The sequence below is a fragment of the Protopterus annectens genome, chromosome 3.part0, assembly GCF_019279795.1.
Source record: "Protopterus annectens isolate FY-2018-M chromosome 3.part0, PAN1.0, whole genome shotgun sequence".
NCBI classification, from domain to species: Eukaryota; Metazoa; Chordata; order Ceratodontiformes; family Protopteridae; genus Protopterus; species Protopterus annectens.
The window spans coordinates 1,084,383,639-1,084,405,062 of NC_056731.1; positions in this window are offsets into that span (position 1 = coordinate 1,084,383,639).

Consider the following 21,424-nt stretch of genomic DNA (forward strand, 5'->3'; position numbering starts at 1 on the left):
AGTACAACTTTCTTACTATAGTTGTTAGGAACCTCTACACTAGTATCCCTCATGATCAGGGTATTGAATGGGTCAGTGCGAGAATGCAACAGAAATGTGCTCCAAACGAGGAAATTTCCTTGGTGGAACAGCTGTTAGATATCATATTGACTCACAATTTTATATTCTTTAACAACAAGTATTACATCCAGACAAAAGGAGTAGCGATGGGCTCCCCATGTGGTTCCAGTTATGCTAACCTAGTAATGTCTTTTTGGGAACACACATACATCTTAGGTAATCAGGAATTGAGGAAAATCATTAAATTTTACACAAGATACCTGGACGATATCTTTATGTTAATTGAAGGAAATAAAGATACAGCTGCCTATTTAGTACAATGGCTAAATAGTACCTCTGACTTCTTGCACTTTACCCATGTCTTCCACAATCAGACTATATCCTACTTAGATGCAGAGTTAAATAAAAACATACTTTACAATTATTTAGAAGCTAGGATTTTTAGAAAATCTGCATATTCTAACACCTTCTTCCACTTTACTAGTGCACATCCCTTCCATCAAAAATGCTCAGTAATAAAGTGACACTTGGTGCGAGCTGCAGGAATGATTACTACTGAGCATGATTTTATTAAGGAATGTCTTAATTTAAAAAAGATGTTCACATGAAGGGCGTACCCTTTAAAATTAATTGAAGAACTAATAGATGAGGTTAAACTTAAAAGAAGTAATGGGATTTATAAACCCATACTAAGACAGGAAAGGGTAACTGAAAATCCTAGTAACAATAACATGATGGAAGAAGTCTCTTTAACACCCATTGGACAAGCTGAGAAGGTGAACTTTAATATGGCATGTATTTTGACATTTTCCTTGGATTTTAAATATATTAAGGAAGTTATTATGAAAAATCGAAGTTTATTTAAGGAAGACACGACCCTGGCAACAAACTTAGGTGACACTCCAAAATTTGTCCTTAGAAAGGGCTTACATTTTAAAAACTTATTAGAAAAAGAAAAAAAGCCCTATGTGAGAAACACAGGTATGGTATAGTGCGGCAACTGCGCTTATTGTAACATGATGGAACAAGCAACTTGTACCTTTATTAATGGTTACAAGATAACCAACAAAAGTAGATTTAACTGCAATTGTAAGGTAGTAGTGTATGCGGCAGAATGTCAAGCTTCTCCATCATTTTAAATTGGCAAGACAGACCGCAGATTAAGAGATAGAGTATATGAACTTCTGTACAGTATAGACAAACACAAGGAAGAAAATGCTTTAGCTAAACACACATTAGTATTCCCTGATCACAAGTTCAAATTTAGAATAATAGACCAAGTTTGTAACAGCCCCCCCGGGGGGGGGGGTGCTTCTTCCTTGTCATTAGAAAAACTGGAACTTATTTGGCAAATAAGACGTAACGCATCTACTTATCCTGGTCTTAATGACAAATTTTCCATTATGTGCTTATTAAAACTAAAAAGCTTGGATAGATGAATCTGCACATATATTGTTGTATACTTCATGATTTTTAAACTAACTGTATTAATAATTAATGAAAATATTATATATTACATTTTATTATAGTTGCGTTGATGGTACTTTGGTGCTAGAACATAGTTTTTAATGTTAAACATATTCATAGTTGTATGTAATTTATTTTATTCATTTCATTTGTCTCTTTAAGTATTAAATGGGTAGGTCATGTGACCTTTTTAAAGGCTTATTTAAATGAATTGTTCTGAACTATTTTTTATCTGAAGAAGTCCAACGATTTAGTTGGAAGAAAAGCACCTAAATAAATTGTGTCTGAGAAGCATAGCCATTTGGTGGATTTGTTTTATTCTACAGTCTGTTTTTCATGTGTTTTTGGTTTTTAAAAACAAATAAATGTTAAACATGAGTAAAAACACGAATATAAAAATCTAAATTCCTATTCAACTACTGATAAATATTATCTTTTTAAATGTTTTCATGCCATCTAGTTTTCTGATGTGACTGAAGACCACAGATGAAGAATCCACTTAAAACACCAGTTACTGTACCTCTAGCACTTCGGCAACTGCCTTCAAGGAGTATATACTCCTTGAAGGCGGTTGCCAAAGCGCTAGAGGTACAATAAACTGATGTTTTAAGTGGATTCTTCATATGTGGTCTTCAGTTTTATGTTTCTTTTTAGTTTTCTGATGTGGTAGTATAGGTTTAGGTCTCTATGATGGATGTTTGCATTATCACCATATGTATTTAGTTGAAGGGGTGCAAACAGTTCTCCATAGCATGGAAGGCTACGTTAAGATCACCTGTCAGGAGGCTGTATTGTACTGAGTAGAGGGGCAGGGCTTTTTGTCTGTCAAAATAGCTAAGAGTACTATGACCTGAGATTTTTTGGTAAAGATACATTGAGTTGTCTCAAGCTGGTTAAAGTGTTTAGCAAGCTACATGCCCTATGGGGGATTGTCTTTAATGATAGGCCTAACACAATATGAATAATGTGGAATATAACTTCTTTGGACTTTAAGGATATGCCACAAAGACTAATCTGTGCATGGCAGAATTTTTTTCTAACCATCACAAAGAAATAATGGTCAATGAAAAGCCTACTACCATCATGCATATCCAAGTCCCTGGTGAATGTGTTAAATTTAAGAGTAATGATATCTCTATGGAAAAAGTGGAAACACTACATTTACCAAATAAAACTATGCCATATTTCTTCAGGTTGAGGATAAGGTCATGATTACTGCACTAAGCATTTGTTTGCCCTAACTCCTGTTGGAAAAATAGAGTGCCAGAATGGAATATGATAACCTTTTCTCGGTTCCCATTACCTGTAAACGTGGTTAGCCATAATCCATTGATATCACCTATTGTGTCTTCAAAATATACACTAAGGATGGGTGGACTCAGAGAATGGACATGTGGAATACAACAGGTGACACATTTTTGCTATCTAGAGTGAATCCCACAGACTGTAAGATTATGGATGGTGTTAGACAATTACCAATCTAAGTATGGGTTAATGATGAATTTGGAGAGAATGTCAGTACTCTCATTATGTAAGGACCAGTTAAGTAGTATTGACTGTACAGCCCTTATCTATGGCTTCAGAAACCCTTTCAAAGAACTCAAGCAGTTTGAACAGGCATGATCTGCTGTTTACTCAATTGATCTAGTTATTTTCTGTGACATATTAAGCCAACCCTATCATTGTTCATTAGCTTAGCTATAAAACATCTCATAGACTTGTTAATAATGCTATTAGGACTACATGGCTTGTATCTCCCAGTACTAGAAGAGAGGCCACCTTAATGTAATCTTCCAGATTTTTATCATGGTACCCTTTTCTTTTCTCCTAACTTCCAAATTTCCACATAAACCAAATCTGTTCTTGGAGACTTTCCTGTTGATTGATTATACATCACTTTTTTATCTCATTTCCCTATATAAGCTATTAATTGTTGAACCCATCTTTCTTTATCTTTAGCATAACTGAGTTTACCATAAATATTTCCATTTGTGCCATTTCTTGTTTTTCCTATTTTCATAAAATTTCCTAAATATCTGTGGTAGCTCTATTGGATCTCTAGTTATATTCCTTGTCATATTGCCCCTAAGTTTGTTTACAACTCCTTCTACTTTTGGATGCTGAAGTCATTCTTCTAAAAGGTCCATGTGCTCTTTAGTTGTTACAAATTCTAGTTGCTTCATAGCAACTATTTTAAAATCATGCATATTATCCAGATGTTCCCTTATTGTCCTTTAAGTACTCTGCAGTTGCTCATCATTTTGTTCTGTGAGATTCTTCTTCTTCACATTTTTAAACTGTGTTCTTTTTATCCTACCTACTACCTATCAGTTCTGAAGTAAATTCTGTTTTGTAACTCTCAAAGTATATGCAGTACCATTTCCTAAAATCCTTTTTTGCAAAACAGAAGAGTAGTAAAGCACCATTGTCTATTTTTTTCCATCATCATCCAGCAACCTTATTTAAGCTTTTATTTGTGCATGATCTGATATAGTTATGAGATGGGTCTCAAAGATTTTATATACTCATGGAAAGTATAATTTCTATAAAATCTTTCCCAGTTACTGCATCTTAGTGAATAATATTAAAATCATGTCTTAGTTCCTGCTACCAAATTCACATCTTCTATGCCAAACACTCATATATACTCCTTCAGAAATTTGCCCTTTTTGTTATATTTTCCCTTCTACATCCACTGATATATCCTCACTATTGCAAATCATGCTGCAGTTCCCAAAAATAAGTGATATTTCCTGCTGACATATTTTTTTTATTTCTCTAAAAATTATCCTAAACATTCTAATAGCAGTTTTAGGTAGACATCAGTGGAATCATCATCCCCTGTCATGAACAAATAAGTCAATGCTGGTTTTTTTTCATTTTCTATCAGTCTTGGAGCTCCTGTCCTTGGCTAAAATCCTTTCATTGCCAAATGCACATTTATATTTATACAAACATATCTCCTATGGCATTGTCATTTGCACCCTACATTTCTTAATATAATTCAACACTCCCTGTTTTTTGTGAATACCTGCAAGGTCATTTGCATTCCATGTTAATATTGGTAAAGCAGCAATTCTGCTGAAAAAGATAAAGCTTGCTCATTAAAGATGAGTGTTACTGCATTGTGTATAACTGAGGATATGCCATACAGTCCTTGCAACAGTTTAACACAGCCAGTAATCTTCCAGTCTTCTTTAACCACTATTTTTCACATAACCATAATTTGGAAGCTTTAACTACATTTAATGGGACAGATGATATACAATTATCCCATTTATTCACAAATTTCACAGTGCTGCTGTCTTCTTCCTGATCATCTCAACCTCCAAACACCAGTCTTTGGTTCAGGTCCAAAATATTGCTGATTTTTCTAGTCAGCTCCTGGAATTTTTGTTTTAGGCATTAATATTGTAAGAAGCATTATACCTACATCATTTTTGCAACATCAAGTCCAACCATACCACCTAAAGATTGCTAAATGTGAAAAAGCTGTGAAAAAATGCTAAAAACATTGTTTACATGTCACCTGTATACTATCATGTGTTGTACATATTAAAACATCAGTTATATGTTATCTGTATGCCATCTTGTGCTTTGAATAATACCAACTATTATTTTGGTGATGACATAGTGAATCATGCCCTGCACCCTGTTCAATTTTTTTATAAAAAACAAAATGTCACCATATACAAAAGGCAACTAAATTAGAAATGCAACTATTGTGGGTAGATAATGAAATCTTCTTTTTAAAATATTATTAAGATTAAATTATTATATGAAGGGTGTTCCTTATTTATCACTGGGTCTTCATCTTTTTTATAGATGAAATGATCCTTTGGCAAAGATAGCTCTTTAAAAAGGACAGGTTACTTTTAAATTTGGCTGGAATGTATGTTACTTTTATGTATTTTCAACTTTTAGTCCTTAGACCAAGTGTATAGATACGAATATTTTATTAGATTACTAATGGAACACTTATTTAATCTTTCTAGAGATTTCAATTTGGCTTGTCTAGCATAGACCAACATCATTCATATTTATCATCTGGTGTTAGGGGTTTTATGTACAATGTACAATTTAAGATAGGCTATACAGTCTCCCAGCTGTAGTGATTATGTTTCCACCATCTCTCCTGAAAGATAAAAGGTACATTTTTTTAACATCTAGAGAAAATGTGATCTCTGTGTTTTATTATAGTCTCATTTCATCATGATTTCTAATATTTTCTCTATTTCACCAAAAGGGAAAAATTATGACAGCATATTAGTCATATCATGTTAATTCTTGGTCTACTCAGAACCTAAACTCAATTCACTTTCCTAAATACAACCAAGATGGCATGGCACACAAAACAATGATTTCATATTTATTTGTTCTTTATGATCATCATCATTTTCTAAGGTGACTGTATAGAATCTAATATAGGTATACAAAAGAGTGCATTAAAGAATCCAATTTTTAAGAATAATACAATTTTTCCCATTCACTCACAGCAACTGAAAGGACTTGAAAATATGCATACAAAAGAAACAAAGGTTTTCTGAATTGCCTTTACAGGTCATTATTTAAGCATTTGTGGCAGGTGAAAAGTAATATAGGCAACTGGTGTCACTTTTAGTTGCAAAGGTTCTCCTAAAATTTTAATGAAACTATCTTCTCTTGAGAGGTAGATCTCTCTACCACCTACTGTCAGTGAGATGTTAACTCTAATGAAAAATTGTCTGATCTTGTGTTACCTTAAAAGTATACATTAGAAATCTGTCATCTAATCTTTTTTTTTTATTTTGTTTAATATGCATATGTCATACCCTGTAAACCTATTAAGATTGACCATCTTGTTTGTCATTGTTTATGGGCAAAGGTGTGATGGACTCTGTAGTATTATAGAGCATTTACCTTCTAAATGACATCAAAACAAAAGGAAAACTGCCATATATTATCATAATTAAATTAATGGATCAGTACATTATTGACCATAGTCAGTATGTTTGTATAAAAAGAAATCCACAATGAAAATCCTATACTTTTTTCAGTTATGTTATTATCATAGATTTGGAAACCATACTCCATGTTGATGTATTCTTAGATGTGAGAAAAGCATTTGATTTTTTAGATCACCAAATAATACATTGCACTGAAATTTGGCTGAAAGAGGCATTAGTGAGGAAAAATTTCTCAGTCCAGACATTATGTCTCCGAGCATTGAGATCAAACAGTCATACAATGTTTGACTTACCAGCTTTCTTCCAGCAGAGTGCACTGTGGTTACATTTTTGAAGTTCAACATTTAACACAGTTTTCTTACATTTAAGAGGACAATATGAGTGAATTAAAATATATACCTATTCAAGAATTTTCTAAGGATCTGAATGGGACAAGTTCTATTTAAGATGAATGGATCTGAATTGGGCAACATTCTAGATAAGATTCACTCATTGGATTCTGGATTTACCCATACACTGTGGAATTCGTCCTTTCTGAAAAGTTATAAAATTCAAAAAAGTTGTACAGAAACAATGACTAATATCCAACAATATAGCAGTCTAGTGTTCTCAATATTTTAAACACCAACATTTACTTTTATTAAGTAATCCCCTCAAGGGCAGTCATATGTCGACCACAGTTTAGCAGTTGGCATTATCAGTGATCAAAAAACAAGCCATTTAAACACTGATTTATACTCAGCTGATACATCACATGACACACTGAAATGTACTGCAGTATTCAAACAGTAATAAGGACAATAGTAATAAACAATGTGACGCCTGTGCACTGGCCCAGTAATCAAGGAGCCTCAATCCTCACTACTAACACCAGTGAAGGGCATCCACATTGGGAAGGATAACAAATACACACACACAGTACAGCACAATTTTCCTTAAGAGTACACAGAGATCACAGTCAGTCTGGGGCTGGTTTCTCCCATTTTCTCCAGATCTCCAATAAGATTCCCCACTGGCACAGCTACAGGGTACAGATCTCAGCCGAGTAGTCAAGCTAAAACCTCCAGTGCCCTCTCTGTCCAACCAGTGCTTTGTGTCCCTGCCCAAGTAGCTGACACACACACACACACACACACTTTGAGATTTGGTTTATATACAAACACACAGACACTCCTGGGGAAGGCTGGCACAAGTTTCCAGGTATGCCTCCTCCTGCCAGGCTATAAGGTAGTGATCACTGCCACCAAATACTCTTATCAGCTACTAAAAAGGCCCTTACTAAAGGGTGTCCAATTTATACTGTGCGATATTATTATCCAAATAGTAAGTGGACAAACATCAAGGCTTTTTGGAGTGGCTTTGTATGGTATCAGCAAATACATGGAAGTATTCTAGAGCTTAAATTATCTCAACACAAAACAGCCACAGCTGAAGGGTTTAAAAATATTTAATAATAAATAATAAAAACACAAGACAAATCATCTTAATTCAACATAGTGCTAGTCAACAGTATAGAAAACAGCTAGACTAAATCTGACTAAATTCCTATCCAACCCTAAGACCAATCAGAGTTCTAAATAAACTTACATACAGAGCAAAGGCAGAGTACTGTAGAGTGGATGTTCTTCAGAAAAAACTCCAAAATGCTATCCGATTCTCTCTCTCTGAAAAAGTCTTTAAAATAATACATCACTGCTGACTCATTTTAGATTACATCATTCTTCTCTGGTTCCCAGGCTAACAGAAACTCAGAGTTTTAACATTTCTTTGATCTTGCACCTTGCCAGGAAACTACAGCAATAAAAGACATTATATATGTAAAATCTAGCAATTAATTCTGGTCTCAAAACAATAGAAGAAATTCCTCAGTCCAGACATTATGTCTCCAAGCATTGAGATCAAACAGTCATACAATGCTTGACTTACCAGCTTTGTTCCAGCAGAGTGCACTGTGGTTACATTTTTGAAGTTCAACATCTAATGCAGTTTTCTTACATTTAAGAGGACAAGACTGTGGATTGTATTCAGATTTACAATGACATAGAATTATTTACAAAATGTTATCTAGCTAGACTGGCATAATATATATATATATATATGGGTTCCTATGAGTTAAACGACACGTTGTTCCATCGACAGCTGGCAGATGGACTTCAAGTAACCGAAACGTCAAAGGAACGAAACCTGAAATCAACGAACGTCAGTTAACCAAACGTCAAAGGAACAAAAACTTAAATCAACGAAAGTCAGTCAACCAACACCGACGCGGAGGTAAGCGAAATGTGTAAGGGATGTGTATGTATGCAGTAGTGACGGACGTTAGGGTGCGAGTAAGGTAAGTGTGCGATGTTCACGGTCTGTGGGGATGGGGTGGGTTAAGTGAGTTAGGGTTAGGGCTCGGGTCGGGTAAGTGTGTAGTAGTGATATCTTTTGGGTTAGGGGTGGGTTAAGTGAGTTAGGGTTAGGGCTCGGGTAAGTGTGTAGTAGTGATATCTTTTGGGTTAGGGGTGGGTTAAGTGAGTTAGGGTTAGGGTGCGGGTTAGGTGAGTGTGCGAGAGTGACGGACCTTAGGGTTAGGGTTTGGGTCAGGGTTGTCGATAGGTGTGTATGTCAGGTTTAGTGTTGCTTTGGTAGGAGTTTGGTTTGCTTGTGTTGTGTGTGTGGTGTTTGGAGTGGGGATCCGTTTTGTTTTTTAATTATTGTTGTTGTGGTGTGGAGTGTATGAGGTGTATATCATAGGTAGCAGCGCGAGTATGTATGTAGTTGTGTATGTGTTTCTGTGGTAGTGATTGTACCTTGCAGGTATGTGTTGTTTAGTGCTAGTATGCAGTTTAGACTTGTCGGTTGAGTGAGTTTCGTTTATGTTAGTTTTCGTTGTTTTGACGTTTCGGTTACTTGAAGTCCATCTGCCGGCTGTCGATGGAACAACGTGTCGTTTATCTCATATGAACCCATATATATATATATATTTATATATATATATATATATATATATATATATATATATTTATATATCTAAATGGATGTTAGTCTGCTCTCGGATGTTTAACCATAATGTCTGATGATATGAGGCATATCATCTAGGAGGACAGAAAACAAGTTCCTTGATCTGTTGATACAACATGAGGAAGTTCATATTTGTTTCCTTCGGACCTTATGGAAAAGAACCAGTCCAGAACTATGCATAGCTTCCATTAGAGTCTTTCTCTCCTTTCTGTCCTGTGTTGTATTGAACTAATGCAATTAATGCATATTGTAAATAAGGTACAAGATCATTCCCCATAAAGATCTCTATAACTCTATAACCACTTATATACATCACTTCCTAATATACCTACTATAATATATATTATACCATGATCCCCCCATTAATATTCCAAAACGTGCACGCTGATTGGCCAGCATGCACGTTGTAAATCGACTTATACTAATGGAAAAAGGTCCGGTCGCCCGGACTTTTTCCATTAGTATAAGTCTCTTTTAAAACACTGTCTCCCTATGTTAAAAGAGTTTAACATAGCGACACAGGTTTAAAAAAAGCAATGGAGATCTCCGTTGCCTTTTTTAAAGCTGTCTCGCTATGTTAAACTCCTTTAACATAGCGACACAGTGTGTAAAAAGCAACAGAGATCTTGCTTTCTCCGTTGCTTTTTTTTTAAACCTGTCTCGCTATGTTAAATGGGTTTAACATAGCGAGACAGCTTTAAAATAAGCAACGGAGCTCCGTTGCTTATTTTAAAGCTGTCTCACTATGTTAAACCCATTTAACATAGCGAAACAGTAAAAAGCAACGGAGATCTTGCTTTCTCCGTTGCTTTTGGCCACAGCTCTGATGTACTGCGTAGGCATGCGCAGTACATCAGAACTGCCGCGGATACCAGACAGCTGCGGAAGGGCCCCAAAGAGGCATTATACAATGCCATTATTTAAGAAAAGTAATTATTTCTTTTCTTAAATAATGTCATAGTATAATAGCAATAACCCACTTCTGGGTGTGAGTAATGCGGGATTTACCCACGGTTGTCTTTGTTTGGTCCCTCGGGCGAAGCCAGCCATGGGTAAATCCCACATTACCCACACCCAGGCATGGGTTATTGCTATATTACAGTCTAGGTCTTTTCCTAATGCTGATTAAATTGGTATACTTATTCTGTTATTAACCATGTGCAACTATTTTTCCTGTATGTATATATATATATATATATATATATATATATATATATAGGTCTTGTTATATCTTCTGCTGTATACTGTATTTTAACATATTGTTTTTAATTCTCTGTATACTGTATTTTAACATATTGTACAAAATGTTACTTACTGTAGAGCTTTTATCCCCGGGCCTCCACTGAAAATGGGCCTGTGTCCAGTCAGACCATTCTGGTTAACAAATGTAAAATAAAATAAAATATAACAACAAAATAGGCTACTGTTCTTTGAACTTCTAAGAGGTTTGAACATTGTGGATGATGTCAACATTTGGTGCATGACTGAACTGCATTATTGCTTTCAGTATGATATAGAAATCATAGTGCCTAAAAATATATAAATAATAATAAAAAAACTCAATCAATTAATGTATTGTATGTGATGCAGGCTACCCCTTACAACCATAGCTGATGACATCAGTGCAACATCCACACAAGTTAGGGGAATACTATTCTAATGTCATCCATGGTCAGACATGTGCTGCCATCATAAGGGTTTTGGAGTTTCTTGACGCTGGTTTCAGATGCCTCAGTATCTCAGGATGTGCAATGTTAAGGCTACAGAGGTCTTTGTTGTATGAGCTATGTTTCACAATATCACTGGCAGGAAGCAGCCTGCTTAGGCTATATTTAGAAAACTAATTCCATCCCAAACAAGAGCATGAGAAATATCTTCAACAGTGAATAATAGTGATATTAGACTTAAGGATCTGTATGACTCTGGGTTTGTTCTGCTCCCCTTTCCCTTAAAGACAGCTTTAATAAAATAATGGTACTTCACGTTCTCGTTGAAGTGTTCTCAGGTCATTAATACCTAAATGCAGAGAGAAACACCAGGTGTGGAAACACAGCAGTCACAGTATTACATTAATACCTAGGTAACGAGTCTTCTGTATCACTTACTTAGGAGCAGTGTGCTTGGTCAAATGAAACAGAACCATAAAAGGTATAGCAGAAAAGACACAGGAAGTTTAGTACAACAACTACATTAGTCATTAGCGGTATTCATATTGTTCTGAGTTTCATTCTCTTAGTGTCCATTTCTAAACTTAATCAGACAATTTATTAGTTTTCCACTAAAAATTGGTCTCACCAAAACTGGACATCAAAATTAACAAACTATGTGTTAATAAATTATTTGTGAAACATGCTGCTCAGCCAGGATACATTCATGGGGTGGATGACAGGTATTTAATAAGTGGATTGACTACTATTCCTCAAAACTATGTGTCTAAAAACTTAAATGTCCAGCAAAACCTTCTCGAAAGTGATACCTAAATAATAAATCAAGGAACATATATACTTACAGCTGAGCAGTGAGGGACCATTGGCAGAACAGTATAAAACAAAGCATTCTTACAGGAGGAAATATTTTCCATACTTTATATTTCCCTGTATAATTGTCATTGTAAAGATGCTACACATAAGAAAAAGAGAGATTACTAACATAAGAAAAAAAAATCTGTCATACCTTTTTCCATGAGGCTGTGATCTTTAGAAACTAATAAAAAGCAACATACTTCAAGGACCAACAAATCCATCCTTGCACAAGAAACAACAGCAAATGACACCTGCAGCAACAATGCCTGAGAAACTGTGACACAAGTAATATCTTTATTGAGGGACTGACTGCAAAAGGTAACCTACAGGTTGATAAAAGGTGAGAAAAATACAACACAATTTAAGTAATTCTTCAGTAATTCTGATCCTCAGCATGTTTAGTTTCAACCCACTCATAGTGAAGGTGACTGTAAACCATAGTGATTGGACTTAACTGCCTGGATTTGAAAGTTTGTTATTAATGTTAACAGTTTTACAGCACTTTATCTAGCTGGCTGTTCTAAAGACAGCTCTGTATTGCTAATATGTTCTCTATACACAGTGTATCTGACATTACTGCGATAACTCCCTGTCTGGGAAGATGAATCTCGCTCCCTTGGCTACTCACTGGAGTAGGAGATGCAATACTTGCTTAATTGCCCTTGGGACAAAGCAAGATGCTTCTAAGCATGTTTCATATGTATGCAAAAGGCTGACTCTTTGAAGGGCATTACATACTTCTGTGTCATCAATATGCTTTTCTCAATACTTTGTATTGCTGTACCTACCTTTCCATGGTTACTTTCTATTTTCCTATAGTCATTTCATTAAAGAATACGTGAAGTGTTGTACTTATTTGTGAAGGATCTGCAGTTCAAAACTTCCTAAAGAACCCTAAATATTCTATATATTGTCGATGTCTTCTACTGCCCTTTATACATCTGTTTAGTATATTTGCTACCATAAAAGAGCCACAAAATAGAGTGAACACAGTAAGCCTATATGTCTAGAAAATAACAAAACAATACAGTATGTGTCTTTGTTTTTAACATTCTTTATGTCTTTTTTGTTTTAACTTTAGCTCTCATCTTGTGGTCTATCTAAAACAAAGACATGATACAGCTGGGATTACCTGAAGATGACAAATGTTACCCACTCTAAGTGCTGATCAAACGACTTGGTGAACTACCATAAGAACTGCATGGATTTCCATCAGCAGAGTATTATGTGTACTCATACTGCATTCTGACTCTCATCTACATCTTATGCATTATGAAAAGTAACTAGTCAAGTCAAATATGGTGCCACCAGCAAAAAAGGATAAAATCTGCTGGCATATTCAGTGAATCAATAGTGTTTTAGGTCTGTGGCATGAAGAGAAAATACCAACTGCTATCCATATGATCAAAGGTTTGCTTCTTAGATGGGGGTTCAAACAGCTAACAAGGGTAAATATGCTGCTCACACATCCTGAAGGGCAGTGGTCTGATAATTGCAGTCTTAATACTCAACCAAACAGAAAGCCTGTGGAGTGTACCAAAAGACCAGAGGTATGTACCTGCCATTGCCAAGTATCAGACAATAGCTTCTGCAAAATATGCACAGAAGAATGCCTAGGTCGACATGGTATTATGGAGTCCTGCAGTGATGTGGGAATACACCTCATCTGCTGAGAAGTGGAGTTAGGCCAATCAAGAGCACCCATGACTGTTGTGTCATGGATGATTTAGTTTTAATAGTGGGTCATCAAGTCATTGTACAGCTTTCTGGCCTGTGGTTAATTAGAATGTGATCTTTATATGTGGGAGGTCCCTGTCTTGGAGGGTGAATTCAGACCCCCGGCTGCTCACTGAGGTAGAGGATAAACTTTAAGTCAAGGCAAGGCATAAACTACCTTCCTACCTGTTTGGATGACATCCAGTTCTACTTTGCTGTTGTCAGAGGCTGCAGATGGCTGCTGTTGTGCAGGGTGTTAATGGGTTCAAAGATGGTTAGAGGTGAGTAGATGCTCAGCAGGCAATAAGGCAAAACGGCAAATAAAAATTACTGAATGCATCAGCAAAATGATACATCAATAATAAAATGGGCAGACTGTTTCCAGAATTGATGATGGGTTACTGCCTGCAGAAGATACAGTTGAATAGCAGCATATGTAAGACAGAAGAAACTAAATTTATGGGGTTACTTTTCAAATAAAAAACTGTTAACACTGCTGGATAAAAAGAATATGTAATTCATTTAATCCCAAGCAGGATTAATGCATACACATACAGAAAACAAATGTAACTCATTTGCTGTGGAAAGTCATATTGAATGTAAAACTAGATGGCATGAATTGTTAGATGCTACTTACAAATCTTTCAATTAAAATTCTTGTGGATGGCAAAGCTGTCATACAGTGCCTAACACTGAACAGCCAGAAGTAAAAGAAAAAAAAATCATTTCAGCATCAGTGAACGCAAATGAAACTAAATCCTTTAAGCACAAAATTGAGATCTGACAAACACAAGATCCTTGAAATAATTTGATTTTCAATGAAAAAATCTAATCAGTCTTTTAAATGAAGCTTTCAGTCATGGTTGCTGAGTTAGCTTCCCACTGGGTTTCATTCCTCTCTCCCCCTGCCCTGTCCACTTAATGTTTGTTAGTTGACATCATTGCTTTATATTGTTGGTGCTCAGTTTTATGGTATATAGTCAGTGTAAAAACAATGAACTGAAAGAACTTCTAATTCAATGCATCAAACAGAGGTTGAAATATCAATTTCCCCCTTCATAAAATGCAGTTACCATGGTAATAAACCAAGGCAGTGGGGTTACTAAACTTTGACAGGAATACCAATGCACTTATAGTATTAACTGCATTGTTGGTTTTAATATGAGATCAAACTCCTGCGTCTCAGGAGAAAGAAAATTGAATTCATTATTTTATTAAAGTCCTTCATGTGTGTTCATGCCCTGAGAGAACAAATTAAGTTTAAAAAGATCCTGCACACCAGACCATAAGTGGTGAAATAAGTTAAATCCCTTGGGTTTCAGATTTTTGCCAGCAGCACCTGTTTTTTATAATTTCTTTCTTTAGGAAAAGACATTTCACAATTCTTCATTTGATGTAAGTGGCAGACATATAACATATTGTCAGAAAAATGATATACATGCAGATGTGTATTTTCAAAAATGCACATGAACACATAGACACACACACACATACACACACACACACACACACACACACACACACACACACACGCTCGCACGCATGCACACAAGCACACACGCACTAACACAACACAAGGCTCCCTGACACACAAAGCAGTGCATGACAGTTTTGGACATCTAGACATTATTTATCTTTTACAACTGATTACCAACTTAACTGTTTTAACAATAATATCTGAAAACTTTTAAGAAATGATTTATCAAACAGAGCTATATTTTAACAAATAATTAATGTACATAGTGCATCTTCAATGTTTCATTTTGGAAATGGTTAAGTTTAAATTGAATGCACTTCATACTTCAATGCATAACCCTTACCTTATATTTTCAGTGTCAGTTTCTTTTTGTGTGAAGTGCCAAATAACAGATGTGGGAAATATTATCTGTATAATAATAGCACTGTTCTGTTACTAGTAGATCTGCTAAAATACTCTCTAATCAAATGCAGAATACATTAAGCAAACATGACAGACAGAGAGAAGCCAAGGCAGTCTTTAGAAGATATTAAGATTTAATAGTAGTAATAGTAATAATAATAATAATAATAATAATAATAGCAATAAAACTGTACAGTCTGGGTTTCTTCTAAGTTTTATAATACTGGCATACCTAGATATATATGAAAAAAGCAGGTATTATTTTTTTTATAAATCTTACCAAATTTTATGACATTTAAAAAAAAAGAGAACTCAGTCTGTGCATTATTTCCCAAATTGTGACTCTGGATCATTCATATATGTTTGTCAAGCTTTCTGAATATCACGCACTGGACAATAACTTAGCATGATAATAAAATAACATTCGCCTAAAAAATAAAAATGGTCATATCTATCTAGCTGATGGCTTACTTTAAATTCTTTGTGTAACAGAGATGAAAGCAAATAGCTAGTGATACAGTTATAACAAGTTAAGGGACACTCAGGAGATCACCTTTCATGAATAAATCTGTGTTGCCCTTCTGCATGGTTTTGTTTTTCTGTAAAGCTTTATCTCAGTCAGTATATAATTTAAAATTTCTTGATTCAAGAGAAGGTAAGCAATCACTATTTTTTTGACCCAGCAACACATTTTCTTCAAAATAATCAATATTGTTTTTCACAAATATACAGCAGTCCTGAAATTTGGAGCATAATTTTATTCTACTAAGCATTAGTCATGTCTGTTCGTTATCTGTATGGAAAAACATGAAATGTGTGTATCAAAATAAATAAATAAATACATTTCAATATTTTCAATCCGGACAACTTTATAGCTATTAGTCCAGAACCAGCAATCCAGGCAGAGGGGATTTATTAAGTACATGTATACATATAAATAATGAAAAGCAGAATTCTGGTTTATGTTTCTCTAAGATTACAGGATGTCATAAAGTTTTTTTATATATAATATATAACCTATCACTTACTACCAGTCATGTGAGCTGCAATGTCCCTCCTCTGAGCCAGAAATGAAACAGCCTCAATCCTCACCATTGACACTGGTGGAGCATGTTCACTTAGAAAGAAAATTGATACATGCAGAATTTTCAGATGTAGTTCTCTGCACCAAGCACAGTTTCCCTTAAGAGAACACGGGAAGCACACTCCAGACCTGGTGTTAGACATCCTCTCCAGGCCCCAAATAGGATTGCACCTTTCTCTCTGCAGAAACCAGTGCTCTCTGTCCCTGTTCCAAGTAGCTGACACATGCACTCTGAGACTGGATTTTCACACACAAACACACACACACCTGGAAAAAGCTGGCACAGATTTACCTGCTATACCACCTAAACCCAGACTATAAGGCAGATTCACTGCCACCAGCCAGCTACTTTAAGACTCTTACTCTTAATAAAATTAATAACATACAAATGATAATGCTAACCAAGCAGTAAGACGTTCAGGAGCATGAAGTCCACAGTGCCACCAAACAAATGCAATTACTCTCAAAGGTTAAACTTTTTCTAAAAGACCAGCCAGAATGAAAGGTTTAGATATATTTAATAATAAATAATAAAATAGAAAACATGAAAATACTGAATATCTATTTATAATAAACACCAGAGTTTCAATTTGCAGAAAATAATAAAACAACACAACTGGAAAGATTCAGACAGATACAGAAAAACAATATTTAACTAATCTCACTATATTTTCCTAACTTACTGGCTAGAGCAATGCAAGATGAAGTTGATGAGCATCTTTGTTGTCATTTCTAATAACTGCTCAGTGTCACTGTCACATATCTCACTAATATCTAAATGCAATTTTAATGCTGGCTATAGAATGATATCACATCTGGTCACCTGATTCTGTGGTTACCACACTACCCCCCTGACTAGAAGTTGAACCAGGATCTAGAACACATATGTCACAATACACACCTAAAGCTTGCTAAAGCATCTGACAACTTTAAAACAGCTACAATACTATCATCCTTCTGCAGAGACTAACCAGCCATTGTCTGGCACCACAGGGTAGAAATTAGTTCACCACTAAGGACAATAAAAGCCCAGGCCTTTCCTAGATATTGTATCTCTGGCTACATTCAGGCCTGTGAGATAAAATGTTTATGGCCTAAACCAAATCATTTAATTTCTGGCTATTTTTCTTAAGGTAAGCTGAGCTGAGCTTAACACCATCCCTTCCAGCATAATCGATTAACATGTATACATTTCCTCAGTTACAACAGTAGAATCTGATATAAATGTATACTTCTTTTCTGTCCAGCATGCCTCACTGTTCATATGTAGGTACTAGGCTATTGGCCCTAGGGCCTATACAAGCCTAGCCATAACTATTCTTTGGCTATTACTTCCCACAAATATTTACTTTTCTGGACCCCTGTCTAGCAGGGCAACTGATGTGATCCCTGGGGTGAATTTCCTATTTTCCATCCAATCGTCAAGGTTCCTCTTGAAGAAGGCCATTGAGGAGCTCTGCCTGACCTGTATGGGCAGCCTATTCCAGGGTATGAGGAGTCTCTGAGTCAGGAACCTATCCCTCCAGCATGTTCTATTCATTGTGATGGCAAGGTTAAGATCCCTGGAGCATGTGGCTCAGAAGGATTGGTATTTCTTTAAGTGTAGCATGTCCAACAACTCTGGGTTTGACATGGCCTTGTATGTTAGGCAGAGATCACCTCTGAGTAGGCAATATGTGACAGAGTATAGCTGGAGTTTCTTTAGACAGTCAGCATAAGGCATCTGCTTTAGGCCTGTGAGTCTTTTTTGAGGTATTTCTGCAGCCTTTCTAGTTGTTGCAGATGTCTTGTGAGGTACATACCAAATGGGGCATTGTATTCTATAATGGGTCTAATGAGGAATGAGTACAGAGGGACAATGACCTCCTTTTTTCTAGATGAATAGCCCTTAGTGATGAGGTGTGCCATGTAGAAGGATTTTATAACTGTTTTGGCTATGTGGTTATCAAAGGTGAGACCACTGTCCACCTGTGTCCCTAGGTCTCTTATCACACTTTCGGTGTTTAGTGTACTGCCACCTATGTGGTAGTTCAATGGTATGTGTTTTTTCCCAAAAGGGACAACTATACATTTTTTGGCATTTAGCTTGAGCACATGGATCTGGCACTAGGCATCTGTTTTGGTAAGGCCCTTTTGTAGTATATCCACATCATTTGGGGATTCAATAATGGCTCCCAACTTGCAGTCATCTGCAAACTTTGTAAGCCAGAGTCCCTTAGTGTTGGCCTGTACTTCAGAGAAGTAGATGCCAAACAAGAGTGGTCCCATGACAGAGCCCTGGGGTACACCACTTGTCACTTGTCTAGAGCTGGATTTGGAGTTGGCTACTTTTACAGTGTGTGCTCTGTCAGTAAGCCAATTTGCAACCCATCGAGTGACATAGGGATTAATGCCCAGCTTAGTAAGTTTATCTATGATTCCAGAGTGGAGGAATAGTGTCGAAAGCCTTGGCAAGGTCCAAGTAGGCTGTGTGAACCACCTTACCATCGTCCATGGCTCTGGAGACTGATTCGCAGAAGCCATTCAGGTTCAGGAGGCAAGATTGGCCCTTCAGAAACCCAAACTGGGTGGGGTCCAGTGTTTGAAGGTTGCCAATGTCTTTATTTATAAGTTCCATGGCCTTGTAGATCAGGCTCATCAGACTGATGGGAATGGTAGTTTCTGGGATCCAAAGTGGATCTCCCTTGTAGAGTGGGATGACTGTAGCTGTGCGCTACTCTGTGGGCATGAAACCTGAGGTGAGGCTATGTTTAAACATGACACATAGGTGAGGTGCCAGTTCATTTTGTAGTTCATGCAGTACACAGCCCAGGATGTCGTCTGGTCCCATGGATGCTGTATTCATGGTTCTGTTGATACACTTTTAGCACAAACAGCTTTACAAATACATTTTTAACACAAGCATCTGTACAAATCAGTTTGATATACAAAATTGCATACTGTAAACTTCTTTACAAAACTCCAGCTAGTGATGTTGGCATATTTATTTATTTATTTAACATTTGTTTACCGGGGAAGTACAACTGGGCACAACTGCCCATTTTCAGAGGAGGTGTGACTCTGTCATAGTCCATGTTGGCATGAATGACTTGAGACATACCTCTCTGGACTATATGAAAGAGACATTACTGAGTTCACTGATTATGTGTCTCAGGCAGGTATGTCCCTAGCCTTAGGGAGCATTATGCTGTCACCCAGAATGATACCCCAATACAAAAAGAAAATGATTGACTTTAACAATTGGTTTAGTTTCTGGTGTCATTCCAGGTGGATCCAGTACCTGACAGTCTTGGAAGATATGATCGACAGACCACGATGCTTTGCCAGAGATGGTTGCATCTGTCTCACCTGGGGTTCAGGCTTCTGGCAGATAGTCTTACCTCCCATATAGTGGCTTTTTTAGGAAAAGTGATGAGGTTAAAACTACCAACATGAAAATTTCAACAAAATGCAAATTAAAGGTCATGCTGCTAAACACTAGAATTCTAAACATGAAACTGCACTCATTGCAAGCATTCCTAACCCTGGAGAATGCTGACATCTGTGCAGTCATGGAGACCTGATTCAAGGCTGCGGAGAGCACTCCAGCCTTACCTTGTTACTCATACTATCACACATTCAGAGCCCAAACTGTGGGCAGTAAAGCCAAAGGAGGTGGAGTTTCAATATACATTAAAGATATGCACACCTCCAGGCTGGTCGCACAGTAGACACTCCAGGTGAATTTAACCATTGACAAGACCCCTATTCAAATCATAGCTAGCTACTGGCCCCCAAATCTGACTTAGCTACTGGCCCCCAAATCTGACTAAAGATGCCCACTCCACCTATTTGGACCTGCTTGAATATATCAAGATTCAACCCTTTACCCTGATCCTGGGTGACTGTAACTTCCCAAATATAGACTAGAATAACTACTCATGCCAGAACACAAATGACCAGAGATTCCTTGATTTTGTCAATGCAAATGCCTTGGAACAGGTAGTCGATACCCCCACAAGGGGTGATAATATCTTGGACTTGGTATTAACCAACATGAGTAACCACTGCAGCATCCCTATAGTGTCATCCTCCCTGGTAAGATTCAATCACAAAGCAGTCACTTTCAAAGTCACCATCTCCCCCAAACCCCCCCCCCCCCCCTCTAGCTAGGATCAGACATAAAAACGTCTCCAAAGCTGATTACAGCCTCCTGACAGATGGTATAAACAGCTTCACAGCCCCCTCCCCCTCTGTAGGAACTGGCACCAATATCCAAAACTACACCAAAGCACTATATGAGCATTTATATTGATGCATGGAATCAGGAATACCCGACAGGATTAAGTCATCCTCCACAAGGAAGAGCAAATATGTCTGGTGGACATCTGCAATAAATAAGCTATATAACAAAAAGAAAAAAAAAATGCTGTCTAAGACCAAGAAGGAGCAGGTGCCCAATTGGAAGCAATGGCTCCTTAGCTAAACAAGCAAATAAGAGCACTAGTGAAATCCTCCAAAGCAAACTTTGAATCCAAATTGGTCACATCTACTAGAGACAATCATAAGGCCTTCTTTACATATGTCCGCAACCTCAAAGGAAGCACACAGATCTGCTCAGAGCTGGTGGTCAAGCACACCACATATACAAATGCTGTAGATATAGCAAACTTGCTGGCTGACAGATTCAGCAAAAACTTTTACCCTATGTCCCACGATCAGTAAATCAGGACATTTCGAGTACCTGTCCACTTCCCCTTATATT